Source organism: Plutella xylostella, chromosome 7 (assembly GCF_932276165.1).
Source record: "Plutella xylostella chromosome 7, ilPluXylo3.1, whole genome shotgun sequence".
Classification (NCBI taxonomy): domain Eukaryota; kingdom Metazoa; phylum Arthropoda; class Insecta; order Lepidoptera; family Plutellidae; genus Plutella; species Plutella xylostella.
Window position 1 is genome coordinate 5,995,140 of NC_063987.1, and position 20,205 is coordinate 6,015,344.

Sequence of the window (20,205 nt, forward strand, 5' to 3'; positions counted from 1 at the left end):
CTATGCCTTCCTATGCAAAAAATTTAAGTATTAAAAAACCTTATTTTGATAATTGAAAAGAGAGTTAACAAGAATAATATAAGTAGAAATGACCAAACGAGAATTTAGATTCGCTGTTCAGTGATTTAGTAGGGGTGGTAACAGTAACAGCTTCCTTGCCAATTTCTGTAAGTATCTCTCTCTTACTGTTATTTCCATGGCTGGGATCTTATTAAATTCGGCTATAAAAGTTCGGCTAAAGGAACTTATTACAACACCACGAATCCATCACACATTTAATAGTAATAAATAGAAAATGTTAACTGTTAGTTCTTTTTTTTTAAAAGCAGAAATTCAATGCAATGAAAAAAATATTTTACAAAATTTAAAATTAATTTTGTTTTTGGAAATTATTGTGAAAACATAGATAAGTACAGCAATAAAACGTCTGTACGCTCAGCTGCATAAGTAGCTATACACTTTTGTACCTTGTCAAACTGACTACATAACAATCAATGTTTGAATAGACAGTTTGTGAGTTTGACAAGGTACAAAAGTGTACAGCTACTTATGCAGTTGACTGTACATTACAAAGCGTGAGAGTACCTATGTATATTTTATGATGATATTGATTGGAATTGCTCCCACTAGGTATAACTTTTCGTCTACCAGCACCAATCGACAATATTTCATTAATTCTCGACACAATAAGAGTTAGCCGAGGATGCCTTTGATCTGTGTGAATCTCTATCTACTTAAAGCCGAAAAACAGGGCTACCGGTTTGTTATTCCCTAATAAACGTTTCTTGAACCAAACGAAATGAGGTCTTTTACAGCCGGGCAGTAGAATCAATTGAGGACGATCAGATATCAGATCAAGAACCCCTGGGGATATGTTTTGTTCCGTTTTTGCGTGTAAATAATATGAAATTTATCATTCATAAAATATAAATAGATTCACAAGGATTATCCCATTTCACTTACTACAGTTATGTTATTTAAATTCTTAAATATTCACGTATACAGATTATTTTAATTATTTCTGTTGGTTATTGCTGGTATTATTTTTTTATTTAGGTACTCTACATACCTATAAGAAGCTAAGAAACACGCTGACGAATATAAAAAGGTGTTTCACGTTTAACAATACTCTAATTCATCAAAAACTCGTAATAACTCGGCAAAATCTAAGCTAAATTCCTCATAAAACAAGAGAGAAAGTAGTGAGTCACGTTTTAGACTGAATTTGAAACAATTATAAGCTCGGACCCGAGAAAATAATGGCCTTGTAATAGTCCAGCGCAAGTATTCTGTCGGACATTTTGATTTTTGTGGGAATTGGGTCAAAATAGCCGAGCGGCGAGTTGAGAGGTCCATTCTAGTATACACCGTTCACTGTGGCACGGCAACATTGGCAGTCACGGGCGATCGCGATATTAAACCACGAGACGTGATTATTAAAAGTTACAGAAACTACTTTTAAATGTAAGGATGTAGAGGTACCTGCAGAAATTACTAAAACATTATGAAGTAGGTAAGGTACCTATGTGTAAGTTCAATAATTTTATTTGTATCTACACCCCTTTTTGACTTCCATTACTGTGCATATAAGTATGTACAAAGTAGGTACAATTAATAAAACATAAAGGGCCTTACCACAAAAACTTTGACAGTATTTAACAGGTGTTTACCGCTGTCAAACGCCTACAAAATCTGTCAAATTTCGTTTTAAACACTTGTTAAACAGTGTTTAAAGTTTTTTGTGGTAGCACAGAAAAACTCTATAAATTAAATATACTTCAGGGATTAGGGTATCTACATATTTTTCCTTTGTGAGTCTTAGGTTAGTTAAACACTGTTTAAGTGGGGGTTCTTCGATCAGATATATTTTTATTGTCAAGGTCCCTACGTATTTTCTGTGAATAAAATCAATTGGGATATTAGGTATATAACATGAAAAAATCTGAAACACTGACGAGCCGTTGCATCAATGGGACTTATTCAGTCAACCTTAAAGGCTAGAGTATTTATTTGCACAGGATTTCGCTAAACGGATTGTAGGTAATCCGATAGGAGTGAGAGAATCGGCTTTTACTCTATCCGTCTCTTTTTTTCTGTAGGTTCTGTTGAATTTGCAAAACTATTCGACAAGGTATATAGAGCTATTTGTACTGTATGTGACAGTTATAGTCCGATCAATGTGCTGATTGGAGTAGCTCGAGTAGCTCGATAGACAAACATGCTTTACATGCTATTGATACATTGTTGAAGTGCATTCTAGCATTACTCGCGTTTAGCTTGTAATGTTGTAAGAGCAGCTACTAGTTGGCGGATTATTTTGAATGAAATGTCTATCTAAAAATCTAGCCCCCTGATTTATAGAAAAGATATAGGACGTTTTAGCTATTGAACTGTTTTATCCCTCTCTGTTAAAGAACAATTTATTATTTGTCGAAAGGGACAAAACATGGTAGAAATATAAAACGTTATAATAATAAATAAATATGTGGGGACATCTCACACACGGCTATCCGACCCCAAGCTAAGCAGAACCTGTGTTATGGGTGTCGAATAGCTGATATATCTAGACAAATAGATACATACATATCGCGGGCTTCATGGCAAAGGGGCGTAAGCGCAAAAAATCGATTTTGCGTTTTTCATGCCAATCGATTCCTATACTAGTAATACACGTTCTGTAATTTTTTTGAAATTTTCAGTAAACTAGATTTTGAGATATTCATAAATAACATAAAAGCGTATACGATGTATCAATAATTTTGTGTCGTGTCAAAAAGGCGTATAGACGGCGTATAAACATCAGTAGGACGCATTTCAATAATTTCGCCATGTCAGAGAGGCGTATAGACGGCGTATAAGAATCAGTGGGGCGCATTCAAATAATTATCGCCATGTCATATAGACGTATGTGCATTTTTTTAACAAAATAAAATGACAATATGCTTTCACTGTTGATATTGATGCCTAGTCCTTTCCAGTCCAGAGTTTTAATACATCTTCCAATGCATCACGGAACAGTATCGGAGAAATTACGTCCTCTTCCCTCATGCCCCTTTGCCTATGGATAGATCTTGTGGCTGGTTCTATACTTGGACAGTAATCGTTTCAGTGTCATTAGGCACTTCAGCGCCTCGATGTATCGTCAATCTATTGGACATATCTGCAAGGATGCCAGAACAGCCCAGATCTCGACAGAGTAAAAATTTTCGTAGTCTACGAAAGCTAGGCACAGAGGCCGATTATATTCTTCCTTCTTCTGTATAATCTGCCGAACTGTGTGTATGTGGTCTACAGTGCTATAACCCCCACGAAATTCGGCATGCTCCAGCGGCTGAAATTCATCAAATCAAGTCTCGTGATGACTGTTATAAATGTACATAAACATCTTATTCACGTGGTCAAGAGTGTGATCAGTCTATAGGTTTTTAAGAGCAAATTTGTCTCCTTTCTTGAAAAACAATAGACCTAAACATCTGGGGTTCTGGCTGTTGCGCATGTGAAGCGTACAATCGTGCATTCCGGCTCAGATTCGACGATTCTGCTATGGCTGGTTGTCAATTTTTTCGTTAGGGTCCCTTCAAGTCGCCTGGCAAAGACATTCGATCCCCGGTTTTGTTTAATAGCTTCTTCAATCCGGAGTGTGTTAAACCACTGGAGGTCACGATGAAAATAGCCTTGCGTATCATTTTGTTGAGAGCCTCTAGTTCTGACGGAATGGTCCAGCACATGCCGTTTGGTCTCCGTAAGTCCAAGAGTCCCCCCTGAAAGCTTAGACTTCCTTCCCGTGTTTTACATTGCACAGAACCTAGTGCCATCTTTCTGTATTGCATTGATCACGTCGTTGCAGTGGTCTGGCGCAGAGTTGGTCAGAGGGTGGACTTCATCAGTCGCCGTTCTTCAAGCTTTAGGTCGATATTCAGAGTTCCTCTGAGTATACGATGATTAAACAGACCTGAAATATCTGAATATGTGCCTCTTAATCAGTCATGATGATGAAATCGATTTCATTTTTCGTGACAGAGTCCGACTTGCACCAGGTCCACCTTCCTTGGGGCTTCTTTTTGAAGAAAGAGTTCATCAAGGAAAGCCCTTGCATTCTGCGAAGTTCCAGCCTCAGCCCTCTGTCATTTATTTAAGGAGTTTTTTGAGTTTATGTTCACTTAATTAAGAGTAAATTTTGTTTTAACAGTAATTCTTGTTTTATTTTGTACTCTTATTGTTTCTAATAAATTATTCTGTGTTTTTTACAGCTTTACTATGTATTAAATAGTTACTTAAATAGATTGTTATTTTTTAATAGGCGTATCATCTCTCTTAAATTGAGAACATCCGTTAAATTACGCCATGGCAAAGGGGCGTATGAAATTCGAAAAAAATAGAAGCAGTTACATTTTTGGTTATATTTTGCTATCAGTATATTAAATGATTTAAGTGTAAAACAAATAAAATATATATAATATAATTGGATAACAAATAAAAAAGTTTGTTTATACGCCCATTATTCCTATATATAATATGATAAAAAAAGGATAGCAATACAATAATTTCCGTCAAGGCAGATAGACGTATACGCCATAAAGTGTACTTAAAGCATAGATATTATAAAAAATTAGTTTTAATTAAAACAAAAAATAATTAACTAAGGTATATGCAAAATTATAGCAAGCTAGATTACTTATTTAAAAAGTTATGATGTTTTTTTGCTCTCCTGAAAAGTAGGGTCGATGCGCATACGCCCCTTTGCCATGAAGCCCGCGATATATACTAAATATATAAGGCCCTAAATTCGAAGTTGATGTTTCGGTTTTTTTTTTATGATCCGTTTCAATATTTTTGTTGTGCATTCATATTCTTATTTTGGCTTACATTGAAAACTATTTACGAGTTAACACTACATGCCAACTTTTACCTTCTAAGTTCCTTTGGTTGGGTAAGCTCTACGCAACTAGAATATAAAGACATACCAGTCCACTTCATAGGACAGGCCTACTAATAACAACAAATCTAACAAAATTATCTTGCACGCACGATCAGCCTACACATGCGAGAGTCTTACTTGTACCTAATTTATAGGCCTCACCAACGCCATCTGTTATGCTAACTAAGTACCAGTGAGAGTGGACGCTCGCCTTGAATGTCGAGAGGGCACTGGAATGTGAGAACATCTAGATCATTGTAGATCATCTAGAGCTAGAGTTATCTAGATCAAAGACGGGATGATGGAAGGTAGGTCTAGGTATAGATATCTAATATTCGCTAATCTATAACTATAATGTTTCCCAATTAGCTATATCGCCGTAATGACTGCAATTTGAGATAAGCATTGTGAACTACAACCTAAACCACGTTTTTGACATAATTTTATTTTATAGTTCATACCCAATAAAAAGAATGAATAAGTAGTTTAGAATAGGTAGGTTTAATAATTTTTTTATCTATATTTTTTTTACTTCCGATAAATGTTTGTATGATACATAGGTACCATAGATTGCGTAAGAGGTAGAGAAAATTTACCTCAAATTCAGCCGTATTATCTGAGTAAGATTGGGTTCACGGTTAGGTAAGAATATATATCAACTAGAGGTCGCGTTGTGGCGCGGGCTGCAAGCAGCCGCGCGGTGCTTCGATACTTTCGGTTTAGGTGGGTGTCTGTTTTCAGTATGAATTTCCATTTCAGCTGGGTATTGGCTTGTATACACCGTAGCAAATCTTTCTTGCGTTTTTTATGCCTTAAAAACTGTGTTCACTATGATTTTTTTAATTATAGGGTTTCTGACGGTTTTAGGTGGGATACGGTTTTCAGTATGAATTTTGGTGAGATACGGTTATTCACTTGACTGTAACGTATCGAATATTTTATGGGGTTTAGTTTTCCCTTGAAATCTAATTTCAGTATGAAATTTGGTAACAGATGGACTTTGCCATAATACACTGACGGGCAATGAAAAGGTTCCACTGAGAAAAGCTAAACAGAAAAATCTAGCTTAATGCCGTCTTCTGCAACATTGACGTACATTTAACAGAGCGTCAGGATATTACCAACTAAAAACAATAATATTTTGTTCCAATTTTAAATTAAATCTTTGTAAAAATTGGGGTCGTATGGTGACGGCATTTTGTTAAACATTGTCAAGCATTGTGTACAACAGATATTTCTTGAATTTGGCTTTACATAAAAAAAAACTACACAGGAATGTTAAAATTTGCCTTGAAAACTATTTTCATTATGAATTACGGTAGAGAAACTGATCTGTATGATCATTTTTTGGTTTCGTAAACTTTACCTAGTATCGGGATGACATCGTTTTGTGTACAAATATTGGGTTCTTTAACACCTCATATATCTGAGTCACCTCCGATTATATTATATTCTATTGTGTGTGGGGGTGTAAGTACCTGCACCTGGCTCTCTCGAGTGGAACCTTTTTGCATATCCCCAAGGTCTAAACTGCCTTCCTAAGCTTGGAACATTTCCCACCACGCTGGTCCACTGCGGGTTGGTGGGTTCTCATATCTAGATGTGCTAAATCTAGATATGCAGGTTTCCTTACTCACGATGTTTTCCTTCACCGTAAGTGCGATGGTACACATTGTACTTATGTTAAAACAACTCATTGGTACATGTCAGCGCCGGATTCGAACCCGCATCTCTTGCGTGAGAAGCGGGCGCTTACCCGACTGAGCTACCACCGCTCACGTCCATTCGCGCGTTTTTCTAGCCTCTCGATTATTAGTTTCATAGCAACGAAATACACAGGCTTTTTTATTCATTAATTTCTTACGTTGGTTTGCTGTTTGAGACTATTTTTTACAGAACTGTGGTTTACTTCAATTTCATCCATAATTGGAACTATAAACAAGCCCAAACCTTTGTCTTTCTTTTTTATTCATTCAAGGTATTTTTTGCCACAATTGGCTCTCAGGTTATAGGTATAGTTGTGTTGACAAGGGTATGAGTAGTGCTGTCTCGCTTCGCTCGGCGCTCCAGGGTTTGCGGTATGGTGGTTTACATTGTTTTGCCTCGCTTCGCTCGGCTACTCTTTTACGGTAAGGTAATACTTAAGTTGTATTGCCTCGCTGCGCTCGGCTCTTCAGTTGTTGTGGTATAATGTTTTGAAATGTTTTGCCTCGCTGCGCTCGGCTCTCCAAGGCTATGGTGGTTTGGATTGTTTTGCCTCGCTGCGCTCGGCTCCTCTCCAGGTCTTGGAATGGTAGTCTCGGTTGTTTTGCCTCGCTTCGCTCGGCTCTGCAGTTACATAGGCACTTGCTGTTTATTGTACTTTAGCCTCGCTTCGCTCGGCTCTTCGGGTTTTCGGATGTTGGTTTCAGTAGTTTTGCCTCGCTCCGCTCGGCTCTCTAGGTTTTGGATTGATGGTTTAGGTTGTTTTGCCTCGCTTCGCTCGGCTTTCCACTTCTTAAACGGGACTTTTCCCGTAGTTTTTGTTTATTGATATTAATAACTATGATACGTAATGCCTCGCTTCGCTCGGATTTCTTTCCTTTATGGCAGGGTTACTTGTCGGATGCCTCGCTGCGATCGGCTGGATTTATTTTGGTATAGCTTGTAGAAGGACTATGGCCTCGCTGCGCTCGGCACTTACACTGTGGTAAAGTTGATTTACATTTTGTATATTTTTTTTTTGTTTTTTTTTCTATAAGTGGGGAGTTTGTTTTATTAATTAAAAATCTATGCATTTAACTACACAAACGCGCCATACATTCGAATCTCCTCAGACCATCACAAAACGATAAAATTGCATATTTATGTATAATTTCTCATGTTTTTAGGGAAATTTTGTTTTTTTTTCTATAAGTGGGGAGTTTCTTTTATTAATTAAAAATCTATGCATTTAACTTCACAAACGCGCCATACATTCGAATCTCCTCAGACCATCACAAAACGATAAAATTGCATATTTATGTATAATTTCTCATGTTTTTAGGGAAATTTTGTTTTTTTTTCTATAAGTGGGGAGTTTTTTATTATTAATTTAAAATCTATGCATTTAACTACATAAACGCGCCATACATGCGAATCTCCTCAGACCATCACAAAACGATAAAATTGCATATTTATGTATAATTTCTCATGTTTTTAGGGAAATTTTTGTTTTTTTTTCTATAAGTGGGGAGTTTCTTTTATTAATTAAAAATCTATGCATTTAACTACACAAACGCGCCATACATTCGAATCTCCTCAGACCATCACAAAACGATAAAATTGCATATTTATGTATAATTTCTCATGTTTTTAGGGAAATTTTGTTTTTTTTTCTATAAGTGGGGAGTTTTTATTTCATAATCAAACTAAATGCATCCACCTACACAAACGCGCTCTACAAGTCAAAACTGTCAGACCCCTCAATACAGGTGAAATAGCCTTAAAACATGTAAAATTTCTCTTTTACAAAATGGCTGCCACTTCATCCGCCATTTTGATTTTTGCAGTTTTCGGAATTTTCCTATTAATTTTACCATATATCCAACCATGTACAAAGAAAAACATCACCCCCCCTTCCCCCCTTCTGGGAGATCAATTCACCTCAACTTGAATCGACGTCGAACTTTTTCAAAAATATAATCTCCCGTATTTCTCAGGGTTGCCAGCCTAAAGAAATAAAAATAGTCAAATGTCATTAGTATGAGCCTTTCTGACTTAACTGCATCATTTTTTAAAATCCAAAACGGTTATTTCTATTTTTCAGGTTTTTGGGGAAAATCTCAAAATTTTACCTAAAAATGGGGAATTTTTATTTAGCTGGTATAGTCTACCCAACAGACTACACAAATGCGCCATACAAGACAAATCTCCCCAACCACTCTAAACATGTGAAAAAACCAATCAAAAATCGTGAAAAAAAGTCACTTTTACAAAATGGCCGCCAAAGCAGTCCGCCATTTTGTTTTTTCTACTTTTCGGAATTTTCCCATAAACTGCACCATACATCAGACCGTGTACAAAAAAAAAACCACCCCACCTGCCTCCCTTCTGGGAGATCAATTCACCTCAAGTTGGGTCGACGTAAAAAAATCCGAAAAAATATAATCTCGCCTATCGCGCAGGGTTGCCAGTCGAAAGTAATAAAAATGGTCAAATGTCATTAGTACGGGTCTTTTCGACAAAACTGCATCAAATTTTAAAATCAAAAGTGGCCATTTCTACTTTTCATGTTTTTGGGGAAAATCTCGAAATTTACCCTAAAAATGGGGAATTTTTTTTCACATGGCAACTCTACTCGTCAAACTACACAACCGCTCCATACAAGTCAAACCTGTCAAATGCCTCGAAAACAATAAAAAAATGCTTTGAAAATCCCCGAAAAAACACGTTTTTATAAAAAAATCTCCCCTCCCCCCGCAATTATAAAAAAAACATTTTTTGGAATTTTCCCTTAAATTTCATCATGTGCCACACCGTTTACAAAAAACAGCATCCCCCCACCTCCCACCCATCCGGGAGATCAATTCACCTCAAGTCGGGTCTGACACGCCCTAAACTTTGCTTCACTGCAACTCGGCCGCCATTTTGTTTTTTTATTTTTTTATATTTTTTTTACAATCTGTCAGACACTCTAAACACACCCTCAAAATATAATAAAATGTATGGTCACCAAAAAAGAGGAACAAAAAAAAATTTTTTTTTTTACAACTTTTTTTAAAAAGTCGAGGTTTTTCTCTACTCACCCGAGCACCCTGTACATTTCCCTAAAACATTTTTATATCAAAAAATGGCTCCTTCTGGGAGAACAATCATGTCAGTCAGTCAGTGAGTGGTAATCCAGCTTTATATATTATAATAATACCATTTGCAACAAGCTAGATTTAAATTTAGATTTAAAATTAGGCAAGTTCTATACTTGATTAGAATAAAGCTACTCTCGGGTATGTCGACTGGCATATCTAGAACGGAAGACCCTTGATTGAAAAACAGATTGGTGACTACAGCTAGACTATAAATTGGATAAGTTTATTTACTTACGTAATAATACGATAATAATATTATTAGTTGAAAAGTAATTTATCTGCAAAGAGAAGAATTTCGAAGAGAATTACATAAAAATCCTCGCGGTGAACCTGTACAACACAAACGTTTAGGATCACAAAATCAATGATATTATTCCGGGAATCGCAAAAATACATTCAGTACCAGTATTTTTGCGAAGACGTCCTTTCACAGATATAAAATATACAAAATCCTGCCCTCAAGCAGTGTTCACCGGAGCAAGGCATGTAATTGGAATGATATTTGCGAAAGAGAATTTTTCACCGAAAGCCATTTCGGAAAAAAGAGAAGAAATTATGATAAAGGCAATCATTTTAGAAAACATCATACCATCTAAGCTTTTATAATATTTCTATTATGTGTTCTTTCGAAACACACAGCGTTGAGTGAAGAAGCAATTATTTGATTTCTTAGTATAAATAGGAAAAAATGGGTTTTTACATACCAATCTGCTGTATTTTCCTCTCTTTCACTTTAGCCAGTGGACAGTGCAGTCTAGAATCTGGATTCTACTCTGTGACGCGCTGTCAAATTTCTGACATAGCTTTTTGATTTCTTGAATCAAACGCGTTTATATATTTTTGAAAATGGATTTTTTACTAATAATCCATGATAATATTCGTGTTTGTGGAATAAAACAATCAATAAAAGTGTTAATTCACTTAATGTATAAAAAACTCTGTATGAGACATCGTACTTTTCGTCAATGTACAAAAAATAATTTCTCGCCGCTACCGACGACGCCCCGCCCGCGGGCCGGTATTAATATTTTTTTCAGAAAACCGAGAAGATCACAAGATTACATGAAGATATTATGATAAATCTCTGTGATAGTGTGAAATATGCTCTCCAGCAATTGGATTCATACCTACCTTCGAAGTCTGAACTGAGTAAGTCAGAAAACTATTTCACGCATGAATCTTTTTCGGTACAAAAACATTGCAATTTACAAATGATATTTTATCTTTGTGCTTATACCTTTAAACCAGAAACCAGCTCTGTTCAATGGTGTTTCTTTATTCAAATAGTATTTACGTTGTTACATACTGTATTTACATAGTTTAACACCATTTGGTAAAGCTAAAAATTCTCATAAGAGAATGCTTACTTATATGAGAACATTTAATTTTGTTCCTATTCATTTAATGCCATGTTATCTAGCATTAGGAAGCCTCTCAGATGGGCTACAGATGCTTGTTAGACCTTTGGTTGTTGGGTTTATAACCTTTACACTGCTTACTTTGAATTTAAATGTTTCAATTCTAAACATGGTATTGATTCTTGGTTTCACAAGTTTGAAAATATTTTCACATCTGGTATTAATTAGTTAACATGTACCTGCCTATCTACATAATATACCAACCTTTTGATTGCTGCATGCATAGATGTGTTGTCGCAAAATATTTGTAATTTGTTGATTACATTATTTATTTACCAAGTGTTTATGAAGGGTGACACAATGAAAATAAGTCACTATTTATGCCCTTATGTGGGTCACCTCTGACTACCCCTTCGGGGATTTGCAGTCGTGTGTATATTATACAGAGAACTTTACACTTATATTAGCAGTTTCACTATTGAGACTGTCATCTTAAAATAAATTAAATATGACATGCAGTGCTGTGGTTGACAATATTGACTTGCAACCAATGGCTTAAGCCAGTAGCATAGTTTGACCTAGCGGATGGGTTGATGAGATTATAATTTATAAAATCTCTTGGCTAATATTTATCCCTATATTTACAACTTTTGTTGTCTTATAGAAAGAAAGAAGAAAGAAAGAAAAAACATTTATTGCCACATAATCGGGAAAACACAATAAAACACAAATACAAAAATTAACTTAAGATTAAAAGGTGGCAAAAGGACAAACTCAGCAATGCTGCGAGTTATACCTCGTATAATCTATGCAGCGCTGGTTTTCAGTATGCCCTGAACTTAGGTGCTAAATTATATACTAATAAATTAATTAAACTAGTGACACAAGCTTAATTTGATAATAAATGGTATAGTTTTTTATATAAATAAATACTTTATAATAAATATTATAGTTATATATACAAATAAATAATAATAATTAAATATTGTAGTTTTATAAATATGAATTAAATTAAATATTGTCATATATGTATAAACGCAACTAGAAGTAGAGTAGATTGTTATAAGTCAACTTGCAGTGTCATTGAAGCCAGTCTGTTTTATCAGTTAGGTTCATTTTTATTTTTTAAAAGTATATGTCCTTGCCGCATCTGAGTTTTGTTTTTGTTTTAAAATATTTTTTAATTTATATTTAAAAGAGATGCGTGACATATTCTTCTGAAGAGGCGGGGGTAAGTCGTTCCAAATTTTTGAAGCAGCGTATTTGAAACCGCCTTTGAACCCAACTGTCCTATGTTGTGGTATGCATGCATTATTTCGCGCCCTACTACGAGTATTATATTGGTGAGCTTCCTTTTTCCATCTCAATTTGTCATACAGGTATGCTGGCCTTTCTGTGTGAACGATTTTATGCACCAGGTTGGCTAGATGCAGTTTCCTACGGGCAGCCATTTTAAGAACGCCCTTTTCATTCAAAAAAGGCGTTATATGGGCCCTTTTCGGTATCTTATAGCAAAACCGTGCACATGCGTTTTGTACCCTTTGTATTGCTCGTTCGGTTTTCGCAAATATTCTAGGTCCATATACCACGTCACAAAAGTTAAAGAGGGATAAAACCAACGACTCAACTAGCAAAACCCGTACCGTCTCAGAGATAAATTCACGGATTCCGTATAGTACCTTCAGTCTGTAAAACGCGTTTCTGATCTTTAAATTTACATGTTCTATATACCGTAGTTCACTATCCATAAGGAGCCCCAAGTTTCTGGCTGACATAACTTTATCTATGATGATGTCATTAATCAATATTTGGGGGTTATTCTGATGTATAGCGTTCACTTGATGTTTAGTTCCTAATATCATAAATTTTGATTTTTGCGGATTGAGTGCTAAAGAATTTTTACAAGACCAAGTGAAAATCGCGTGCAGATCTTCGTTAATTTTAATAATAGCTTCATTAATGTTTTTAGAGTTGAAAGAATAATACAGCTGAGTGTCGTCTGCATAAAGATGTACTTTGCAGTGCTTAATACATTTGATCAAATCGGCAGTATACAGTACAAACAGCAGGGGACTCAAAATAGAACCCTGAGGGCAGCCTCTAGGTACTGTCTGCATTTTTGATCCCTGTATGTTGCCGTCCTCATCAACTGTTTCTACGTACTGCGTTCTTTCGGACAAGTATGATCGAAACCACTCACAGGTTGTCGAGGAAATGCCGTAATAGCTCATTTTTGAAAGGAGCAGACCAGTATCAATACAGTCGAAAGCTCTAGAAAAGTCCAAAAGAACCAAAATACTACCCTTCCCTGTATCTGACTCAGTTATTATATCATCAGTTACATGAGCTAGAGCCGTCTCTGTACCATGATTGCTTCGGAAACCAGATTGCATGCTGGGTAGGATATGTTGAGTCTCTAAGTATAGGGTTAACTGTTTGCAAACTACTTTTTCAATTACCTTTGACAGAACTGGTAGAACACTGATTGGCCGTAGGTCTTTGTACTCTTCAACGGTGATATTCTTCGGTAGAGGTCTTACTTTAGCTGCCTTCCATGCGGTGGGAAAGGTTTTAAGCGCTATGGATTTATTGACAATAAAGGTAATTATGGGCAGTGTTATCGAGAGCGTTAACCGAATCATCTCTGCCGAAAGAGTATCTGTTCCAGTTGCATTTGTCTCTATGGATTTTAGTATGGCCGCCACTTGCTCGTCAGTGCATATTTCAATTTTAAATTCTGAACTATTTGTAGAATATTTATTATTTTTAAAATAGTCAAACGTATTTTGGTCAATAGTTAGGTTACAAGGAACGTTGAGAAAAAAGTTATTAATTTGGTTCGGGTTATTTAAATGTTTTGGAATAGATGGTAGACTGGGTTTACTTAGATTTGTTGAGTTCTTTAAGTGACTCCACATCTTTTTCGGATTATGTATATTATTATTTATGTAAAAATCGTAATAAGCCTTTTTTTCCCTTTTAATTGAACTGTGTACTAAATTTCTTAAATCTTTGTAGTATTGTCGGTGATGATCCAATTTTGTTGAAATTGCCTTAACCAGTGCCTCATCTCTGTGATGCATCATGATCTTTATAACGTCTGTGATCCACGGTAGTGGTTTATTTCTTATGCGAATCTTTTTAAGAGGAGCATGTTTGTCGAACAGGTGAAGCATTAATTCATTGAAGCGGTTAATCATATCGTCAACTTCTTCTATTCTAGTAATATCCCACCAGGGCAATGAGTGTAGATCAGAAAAAAAGTTATCAGGCAGAATTTTATTTAATGACCTAGTAACAATAAAGTGCGGAGTATCTTTAGGTTTTTTAATTAAGAGCTCATTATAGGTTTCTTACCATAATACCTTCTTACAACTTATATGTATACATGTTGTTTTATGCTCACATAGCATTTAAAACTGGCTCGGGGCCCCTATTTACCATATTGACTTAGTTATTAACCATGATAACTTCTTACAACATGTATGTATACATATAAATATGTTGTTTTTTGCTCACCCACAGGATTTAAACTGGCTCGTGGCCTTTTTATTCCTATTTACCTATTACATAGGTATACATATTATGTCCTTTTACATGCGGGTGTAATGGACAGAGCAACAAAATACATTGCCAGTCTAAGGCCCGTATTAATAAACCGCTCTTACCGCTGAGAGCGCTCTCAATCACGCTCTTAAGATGCTGTTCTAATTAATAAATCGAACTTGAGTTCACATTACGAGATGATGTCATCACCTGAGTGACGTCGTATTAATAAATGATACTCGGCACTTGAGATGGCTCTCAAGATCCCGCGTAAGAGCGTGATTCCTGAGTGTAGTCCGAGGGTGACTTGAGTGCGCGTTTTTGGTAAAAAAGTTAAGTTTTTGTAAAAATTTAAAAATGGATACTGAAAATATTATTAACGAAATTGATTATCATGACGAAATCGATCACTACGATGATGTTTTATGGCCAGATATAATTTGTTTGCCTTAAGTTTACATAAGGGATGCCCGCAGGATCACTTTCAAACACCTACTAAAAGGTTCAGATTCTGTTACATTATAGTTATCACAATTCTGCCCTCCTTCCCGCTGGACTGAGACCATAGGCGGGTAGCCGGTAGTGGTTGGATGAGGAAGGCCGAGTACCGAGTGTTTTGGCGCTCTTTGGGAGAGGCCTATGTCCAGCAGTGGGTAATTATTGGCTGATGATGATGATGATGATGATATCACAAATCTAATAAGTGATGAGGAAGGCCGAGGACCGAGTGTTGTGGCGCTCTTTGGGAGAGGCCTATGTCCAGCAGTGGGTGATTATTGGCTGATGATGATGATGATGATATCACAAATCTAATAAGTAAGAATTCATCTGCAAAAAGTGGACAATAGGGGACTTCCAATAGTTCCAATTGCTCCAGAGATAGAAGTACTTTTGAAGCTCAGATTTCACGCCATGTAAATAAAATGTGTGTTATTAAAAAGTCGAACAAATACCTACTTAAATTGGATATGGATTGCTATTGTAGCGGTGATAGCTTAGTTGGTAACGTGTGCCCGCTTCTCACGACAGAGATGGGTGTTCGATCCCCGTGACATGTACCTATGGCATCGCTCTGTAGGTAAACATCATGATGCAACACAATCCTAACTAATATTATAAATGCGAAAGTAACTGTGTCTGTCTGTCTGTCTGTCTGTCTGTCTGTTACTCTTTCACGCCAAAACTACTGAACGGATTTGGATGAAATTTGGTATAAATATGGTCTAGACCCTGAGAAAGAACATAGGCTACTTTTTATCCCGGAATTCCCACGGGAAAACTTTTTAAGGCGAAGCGAAGCTCGCGGGAACAGCTAGTAAAACATAAAACAACAAAAAACTTTTGTATGTACGACGCGTGACGCGCTGCGTTTTGTTTCGTCGCCGTCGTTTGTCAAAAACGTTAAAATGGTTTTATGATTGATTTAGCGCACTAGATAGAAGTAATTTTATGTAATAACACATTTGTAAGTATTTGAAGTATTAAAATGATGCATTAAATTAGAATAAATTCATCAATAGTAGGTATTCAACTAAATACGTGAATCAAAAGCAGTCACGAAACGCTTTTTCGTTCGGTCAATCATTCATCATTCATTAAAAACTTGAGATCCTGCACTCAAGATCGGTATCATGTGAGTAGAGCTCAATAACCGTCTACTAATTAGCCACGATCTTAAGATGCTGATTGTATCTTGAGAGCGTATCACCTGAGATCGCTCTTGAGAGCGGATTTGAGATCGTTTTATTAATACGGGCCTAAATGCTGATAGGCACTGGCTATGATGAACTCATGGATCATCTCATAATGTATTTTAACTTTGCATAATTTCATTAAACTTTCGGAAAGTTAAATGTAGCAGTTACTAACTGCAATATTATTGATGACACACACACTGGTGGTGTCAGACCCGTCTTCAAGTACCTAATTATTGGGGATTTTATGCAAAGTTTATGAAGGTTTGAACTTATAAGTTCATTGTAATACATTGACCAGTCGAAATGCTGTTTATGGCACTGGTGAAGTAAAATGTATTATATTATATTTGCATAATTGCTGGAACCTTCCTCGCGGAGAGGTAAAATCTTATATGGTATCTGCAATTATTCACACATATTGTTCATGGGATACCTATATATGCGAAGTTTATGATGGTTCACAACCGCTTTATATAGCATTTAACCAGTCGAAAAGCCATGGGCTCTGGTAAACTAAAATGCATTGCCACCAAGTTTTTGCAATTATATATGCAAATATTATGATGTTTAACAACCATTTGTATAGCTTTTAACCAGTCGAAAAGCCATGGGCTCTGGTGAACTTAACTGTACTTATTTTATTATTACATAAAGACAATTAACTATTTACTTTCTATCTGTAATATTTTTTCATGATTATAATTTTTTCAAAGTTGTTCATGTCATACCCTTGACTTTGTATCTATTTGGGGTTTTTAAGCAAGAATTTATGGGAGTTTCAATACTTAATACTCAATCATTTATTGCATCCATAAGTCTTACAGTTTAAAACTGATAATAGGCATAATCCACTCATAAAAAGGTGAATTGCCAATTTTTTTCTCCTGTTTTCCAAAGCAGCTGCCCGCCAAAACAAAGCACAGCCCAAACAGGTTGGGAGATCCTCCCTTTCCAGTGGGCATAGCATGGGACCACCATCACATCCCTATTTATTTTTACTAATAACACCACTTAACGGTTTCTGGCTAAACCCATAATGACAAGATTGTTGCCGCGGAGGCCATGTGCTATTGGGACATTTGATTATTGATATGCAGTGGCCAAACATAATGAAAGCTGATGAAGCAGCTTTCTAGGCCCAAGCCCTTCCTTCATTGGAAGGAGACCCGTTCCCCAGCAGTAGGGACGTGATGGGTTGATGTTGAAGCGTCTGCGCCTTGGCAGCTAGAGTTACACATTTTCAATCTAATATATTGTGTTGTAACTTGCTTACTTTTTCAGGGATCTTTTCTTGAAAGACATAACCTGAGATCTCATATCTTCTATCTTAAAGGTGAGCTCTTGTATTGTGCCTATACTTAATATTGAATACAATACATATTTTTTCTGAATTTAATTTGGTCTTAATAGCTAACACAGGCTTGCCATAAGGAAGAGCTCAGTGATTACAACAGTAAAGTTGACTTCAGAATGAATGTTTATTCAGTAGACATTGGCATTAATATCACCTATACAAGGTGTATGCCACAGCACATATTTTACCACTATGTTGGCTGATATTGTTTGAGCCCGGATTTGAGTACTCCTCATCTAGTGTACCCACATGGCAGGTGGTTGTCAAATGATTTTGCCCAGGTAGCTTTCTATTACCCACATTGCACAAGTTTGTAGTCTCTGGAGAGTACAAACATGAGATAGCTACAAGTCTAAGTGCCTATTATTGTCCTGGACTTTTGTTCACCAAGTTGTGTTAACATTTGGCCTTTATGAGCCTTTCTAAGGATCTATCTGGTAAGGTGCCTATATTATATTGATTTTTATATGTATACCATATACCTACATCATGTGGAGCCTATGACTGATGGCTGTGAAAATACCTATCCAATTATCCATATTGGTTGGGCTATTGAATAGTCCCTATAAAGTGTTTACTTGCATTTATGGTGGATTATATTGCAGTAGTAAATTGTTTATCAAGTATAGATAGAGATGATGTGCGGTTCTGAAACTTTATATTTCAACCTGAGAGAAGGGTGTAAGCCATAGCTGTACAAAAGCTGTTTCAATTCTAACTGGCCCTTTACTTAAGTAGGTTGCTACCTACATGCAGGCTTGACTTTTTAAAGACTGTTGGTCCTGTAAAATCTTGGTAAAATTAGTCATGTTTGATTGAAATTGGTACATCTATAAATTTTTCCGTGTACCTAGAGACTAGTCATCACCCATGTATATCTCAAAAGGAAAATTATGATAGTGTACACATAGACAGCTGTCATGTAATCCTATTGCAGTAGGCTATTCAACTACCTAGCAAGGGTGGTGCAGTGACATAAGTCTAATACAATCCATATTTCTGTGCTTTATAAAGTTCAATTTTACTTCAACTAAAAAGGAATACTACCTAATAATATGTATGACTACCTAATAGGTACAAATTACCTATGGTTATGTATTACCTAGAGGGCCTATGTAATACAAATTGATAGGTACTTATATAAAGACAATGATGTAAAATTTTATATTTTCTATTGTCTGTTTCTATGCTATTAGGTATTCCTCACACCTGGATTGGTCCTTTACTAGTTCTAACTTTAATTTGATAAGAAATTGGCTTATTTATGTTATACTTACTTACTTAAATTAATAATGGTATGATTTATGATCCCATTAGCAACATACTTACAGATCATAAGTGTAGGTAAGTATGTGACATGTTGTGTATCACACTAGGTATGTAGTGGATACACACCTATTGATCATTAACTAGAGTACCTATGTACTTATAAATTTTGTTTTTAATTAATTTTCTTTCTTTTAGGTGCAAGTACCTTTATGATGAAGGTGCATTTTACGTATGTTTCCTTTACAACTATGATGTTGTCTAACAGGAATCTTTATTATATTTTAGGTATATTTTACCTAAAAAGGAGATCACGTAGCGTTTAGATTTTCTAATATCTTTCACCAGCAGATAACAAACAAGTCTTCACTCAACGCTGTGTGTTTCGAAAGAACACATAATAGACCTGTTTTGCATTACAACAAAACAGATATTATGTGTATGAAGAAACACACAGCGTTGCAGCAACGGCTTGCAGGTGAGTTTTGAAGACTACTATGTCAGAAATTTGACAGCGCGTCACAGAGTAGAATCCAGATTCTAGACTGCACTGTCCACTGGCTAAAAGAGAGGAAAATACAGCAGATTGGTATGTAAAAACCCATTTTTTCCTATTTATACTAAGAAATCAAATAATTGCTTCTTCACTCAACGCTGTGTGTTTCTTCATACACATAATATCTGTTTTGTTGTAATGCAAAACAGGTCTATTAAATTAGATGTTTTAAGTAATCATTTTATTTGTGCTCTACGTTGATAATTTGGATTACTAAAGTTCTATTAAGGTAGGTATACTGATGATAGGATTCAGACGTAAATGGGTACTTATATTTGTGCAATAAAGGATTAAATAAATAAATAAATAAATAAATAAATAAATATAAGTATTTTTTTATAAGTAATTACCTATAAGGATTTTTAAGACTCAATCCCCACGCAGATAGATGCCTATTATAAACATTTAAAGGAAGTCAAAACTTAATAGATAGGTACTTTGCTGCCATCCGGTGTCGTGCCGTAATTTTTCCAGTTTGTAGAAAAACACTCAATACTTATCGCCAGTCAACATTATCCACGCCTCAGTCGTCATTCACAGCTCTGAGCACATATTATAAGCTGAATGATCACGAATATAAGTTTTTGTCACATTTATCGCCAATAAATGTAAAAGAATGGAAGAATTTATGATTATACTTAACGAAAGTAAGAGCAATATGCTGAAGTGTTTGCAACAGTTTTA

General features: G+C 35.8%; 1 protein-coding gene across 1 annotated transcript in view; it reads right to left on the bottom strand.

The window, feature by feature from the left end:
* Nucleotides 1-20,205, bottom strand: part of LOC105390918 (transcription factor SPT20 homolog) — a 66,795-nt gene that overhangs the window by 14,803 nt on the left and 31,787 nt on the right. The gene's annotated exons all lie outside the window — the stretch shown is intronic.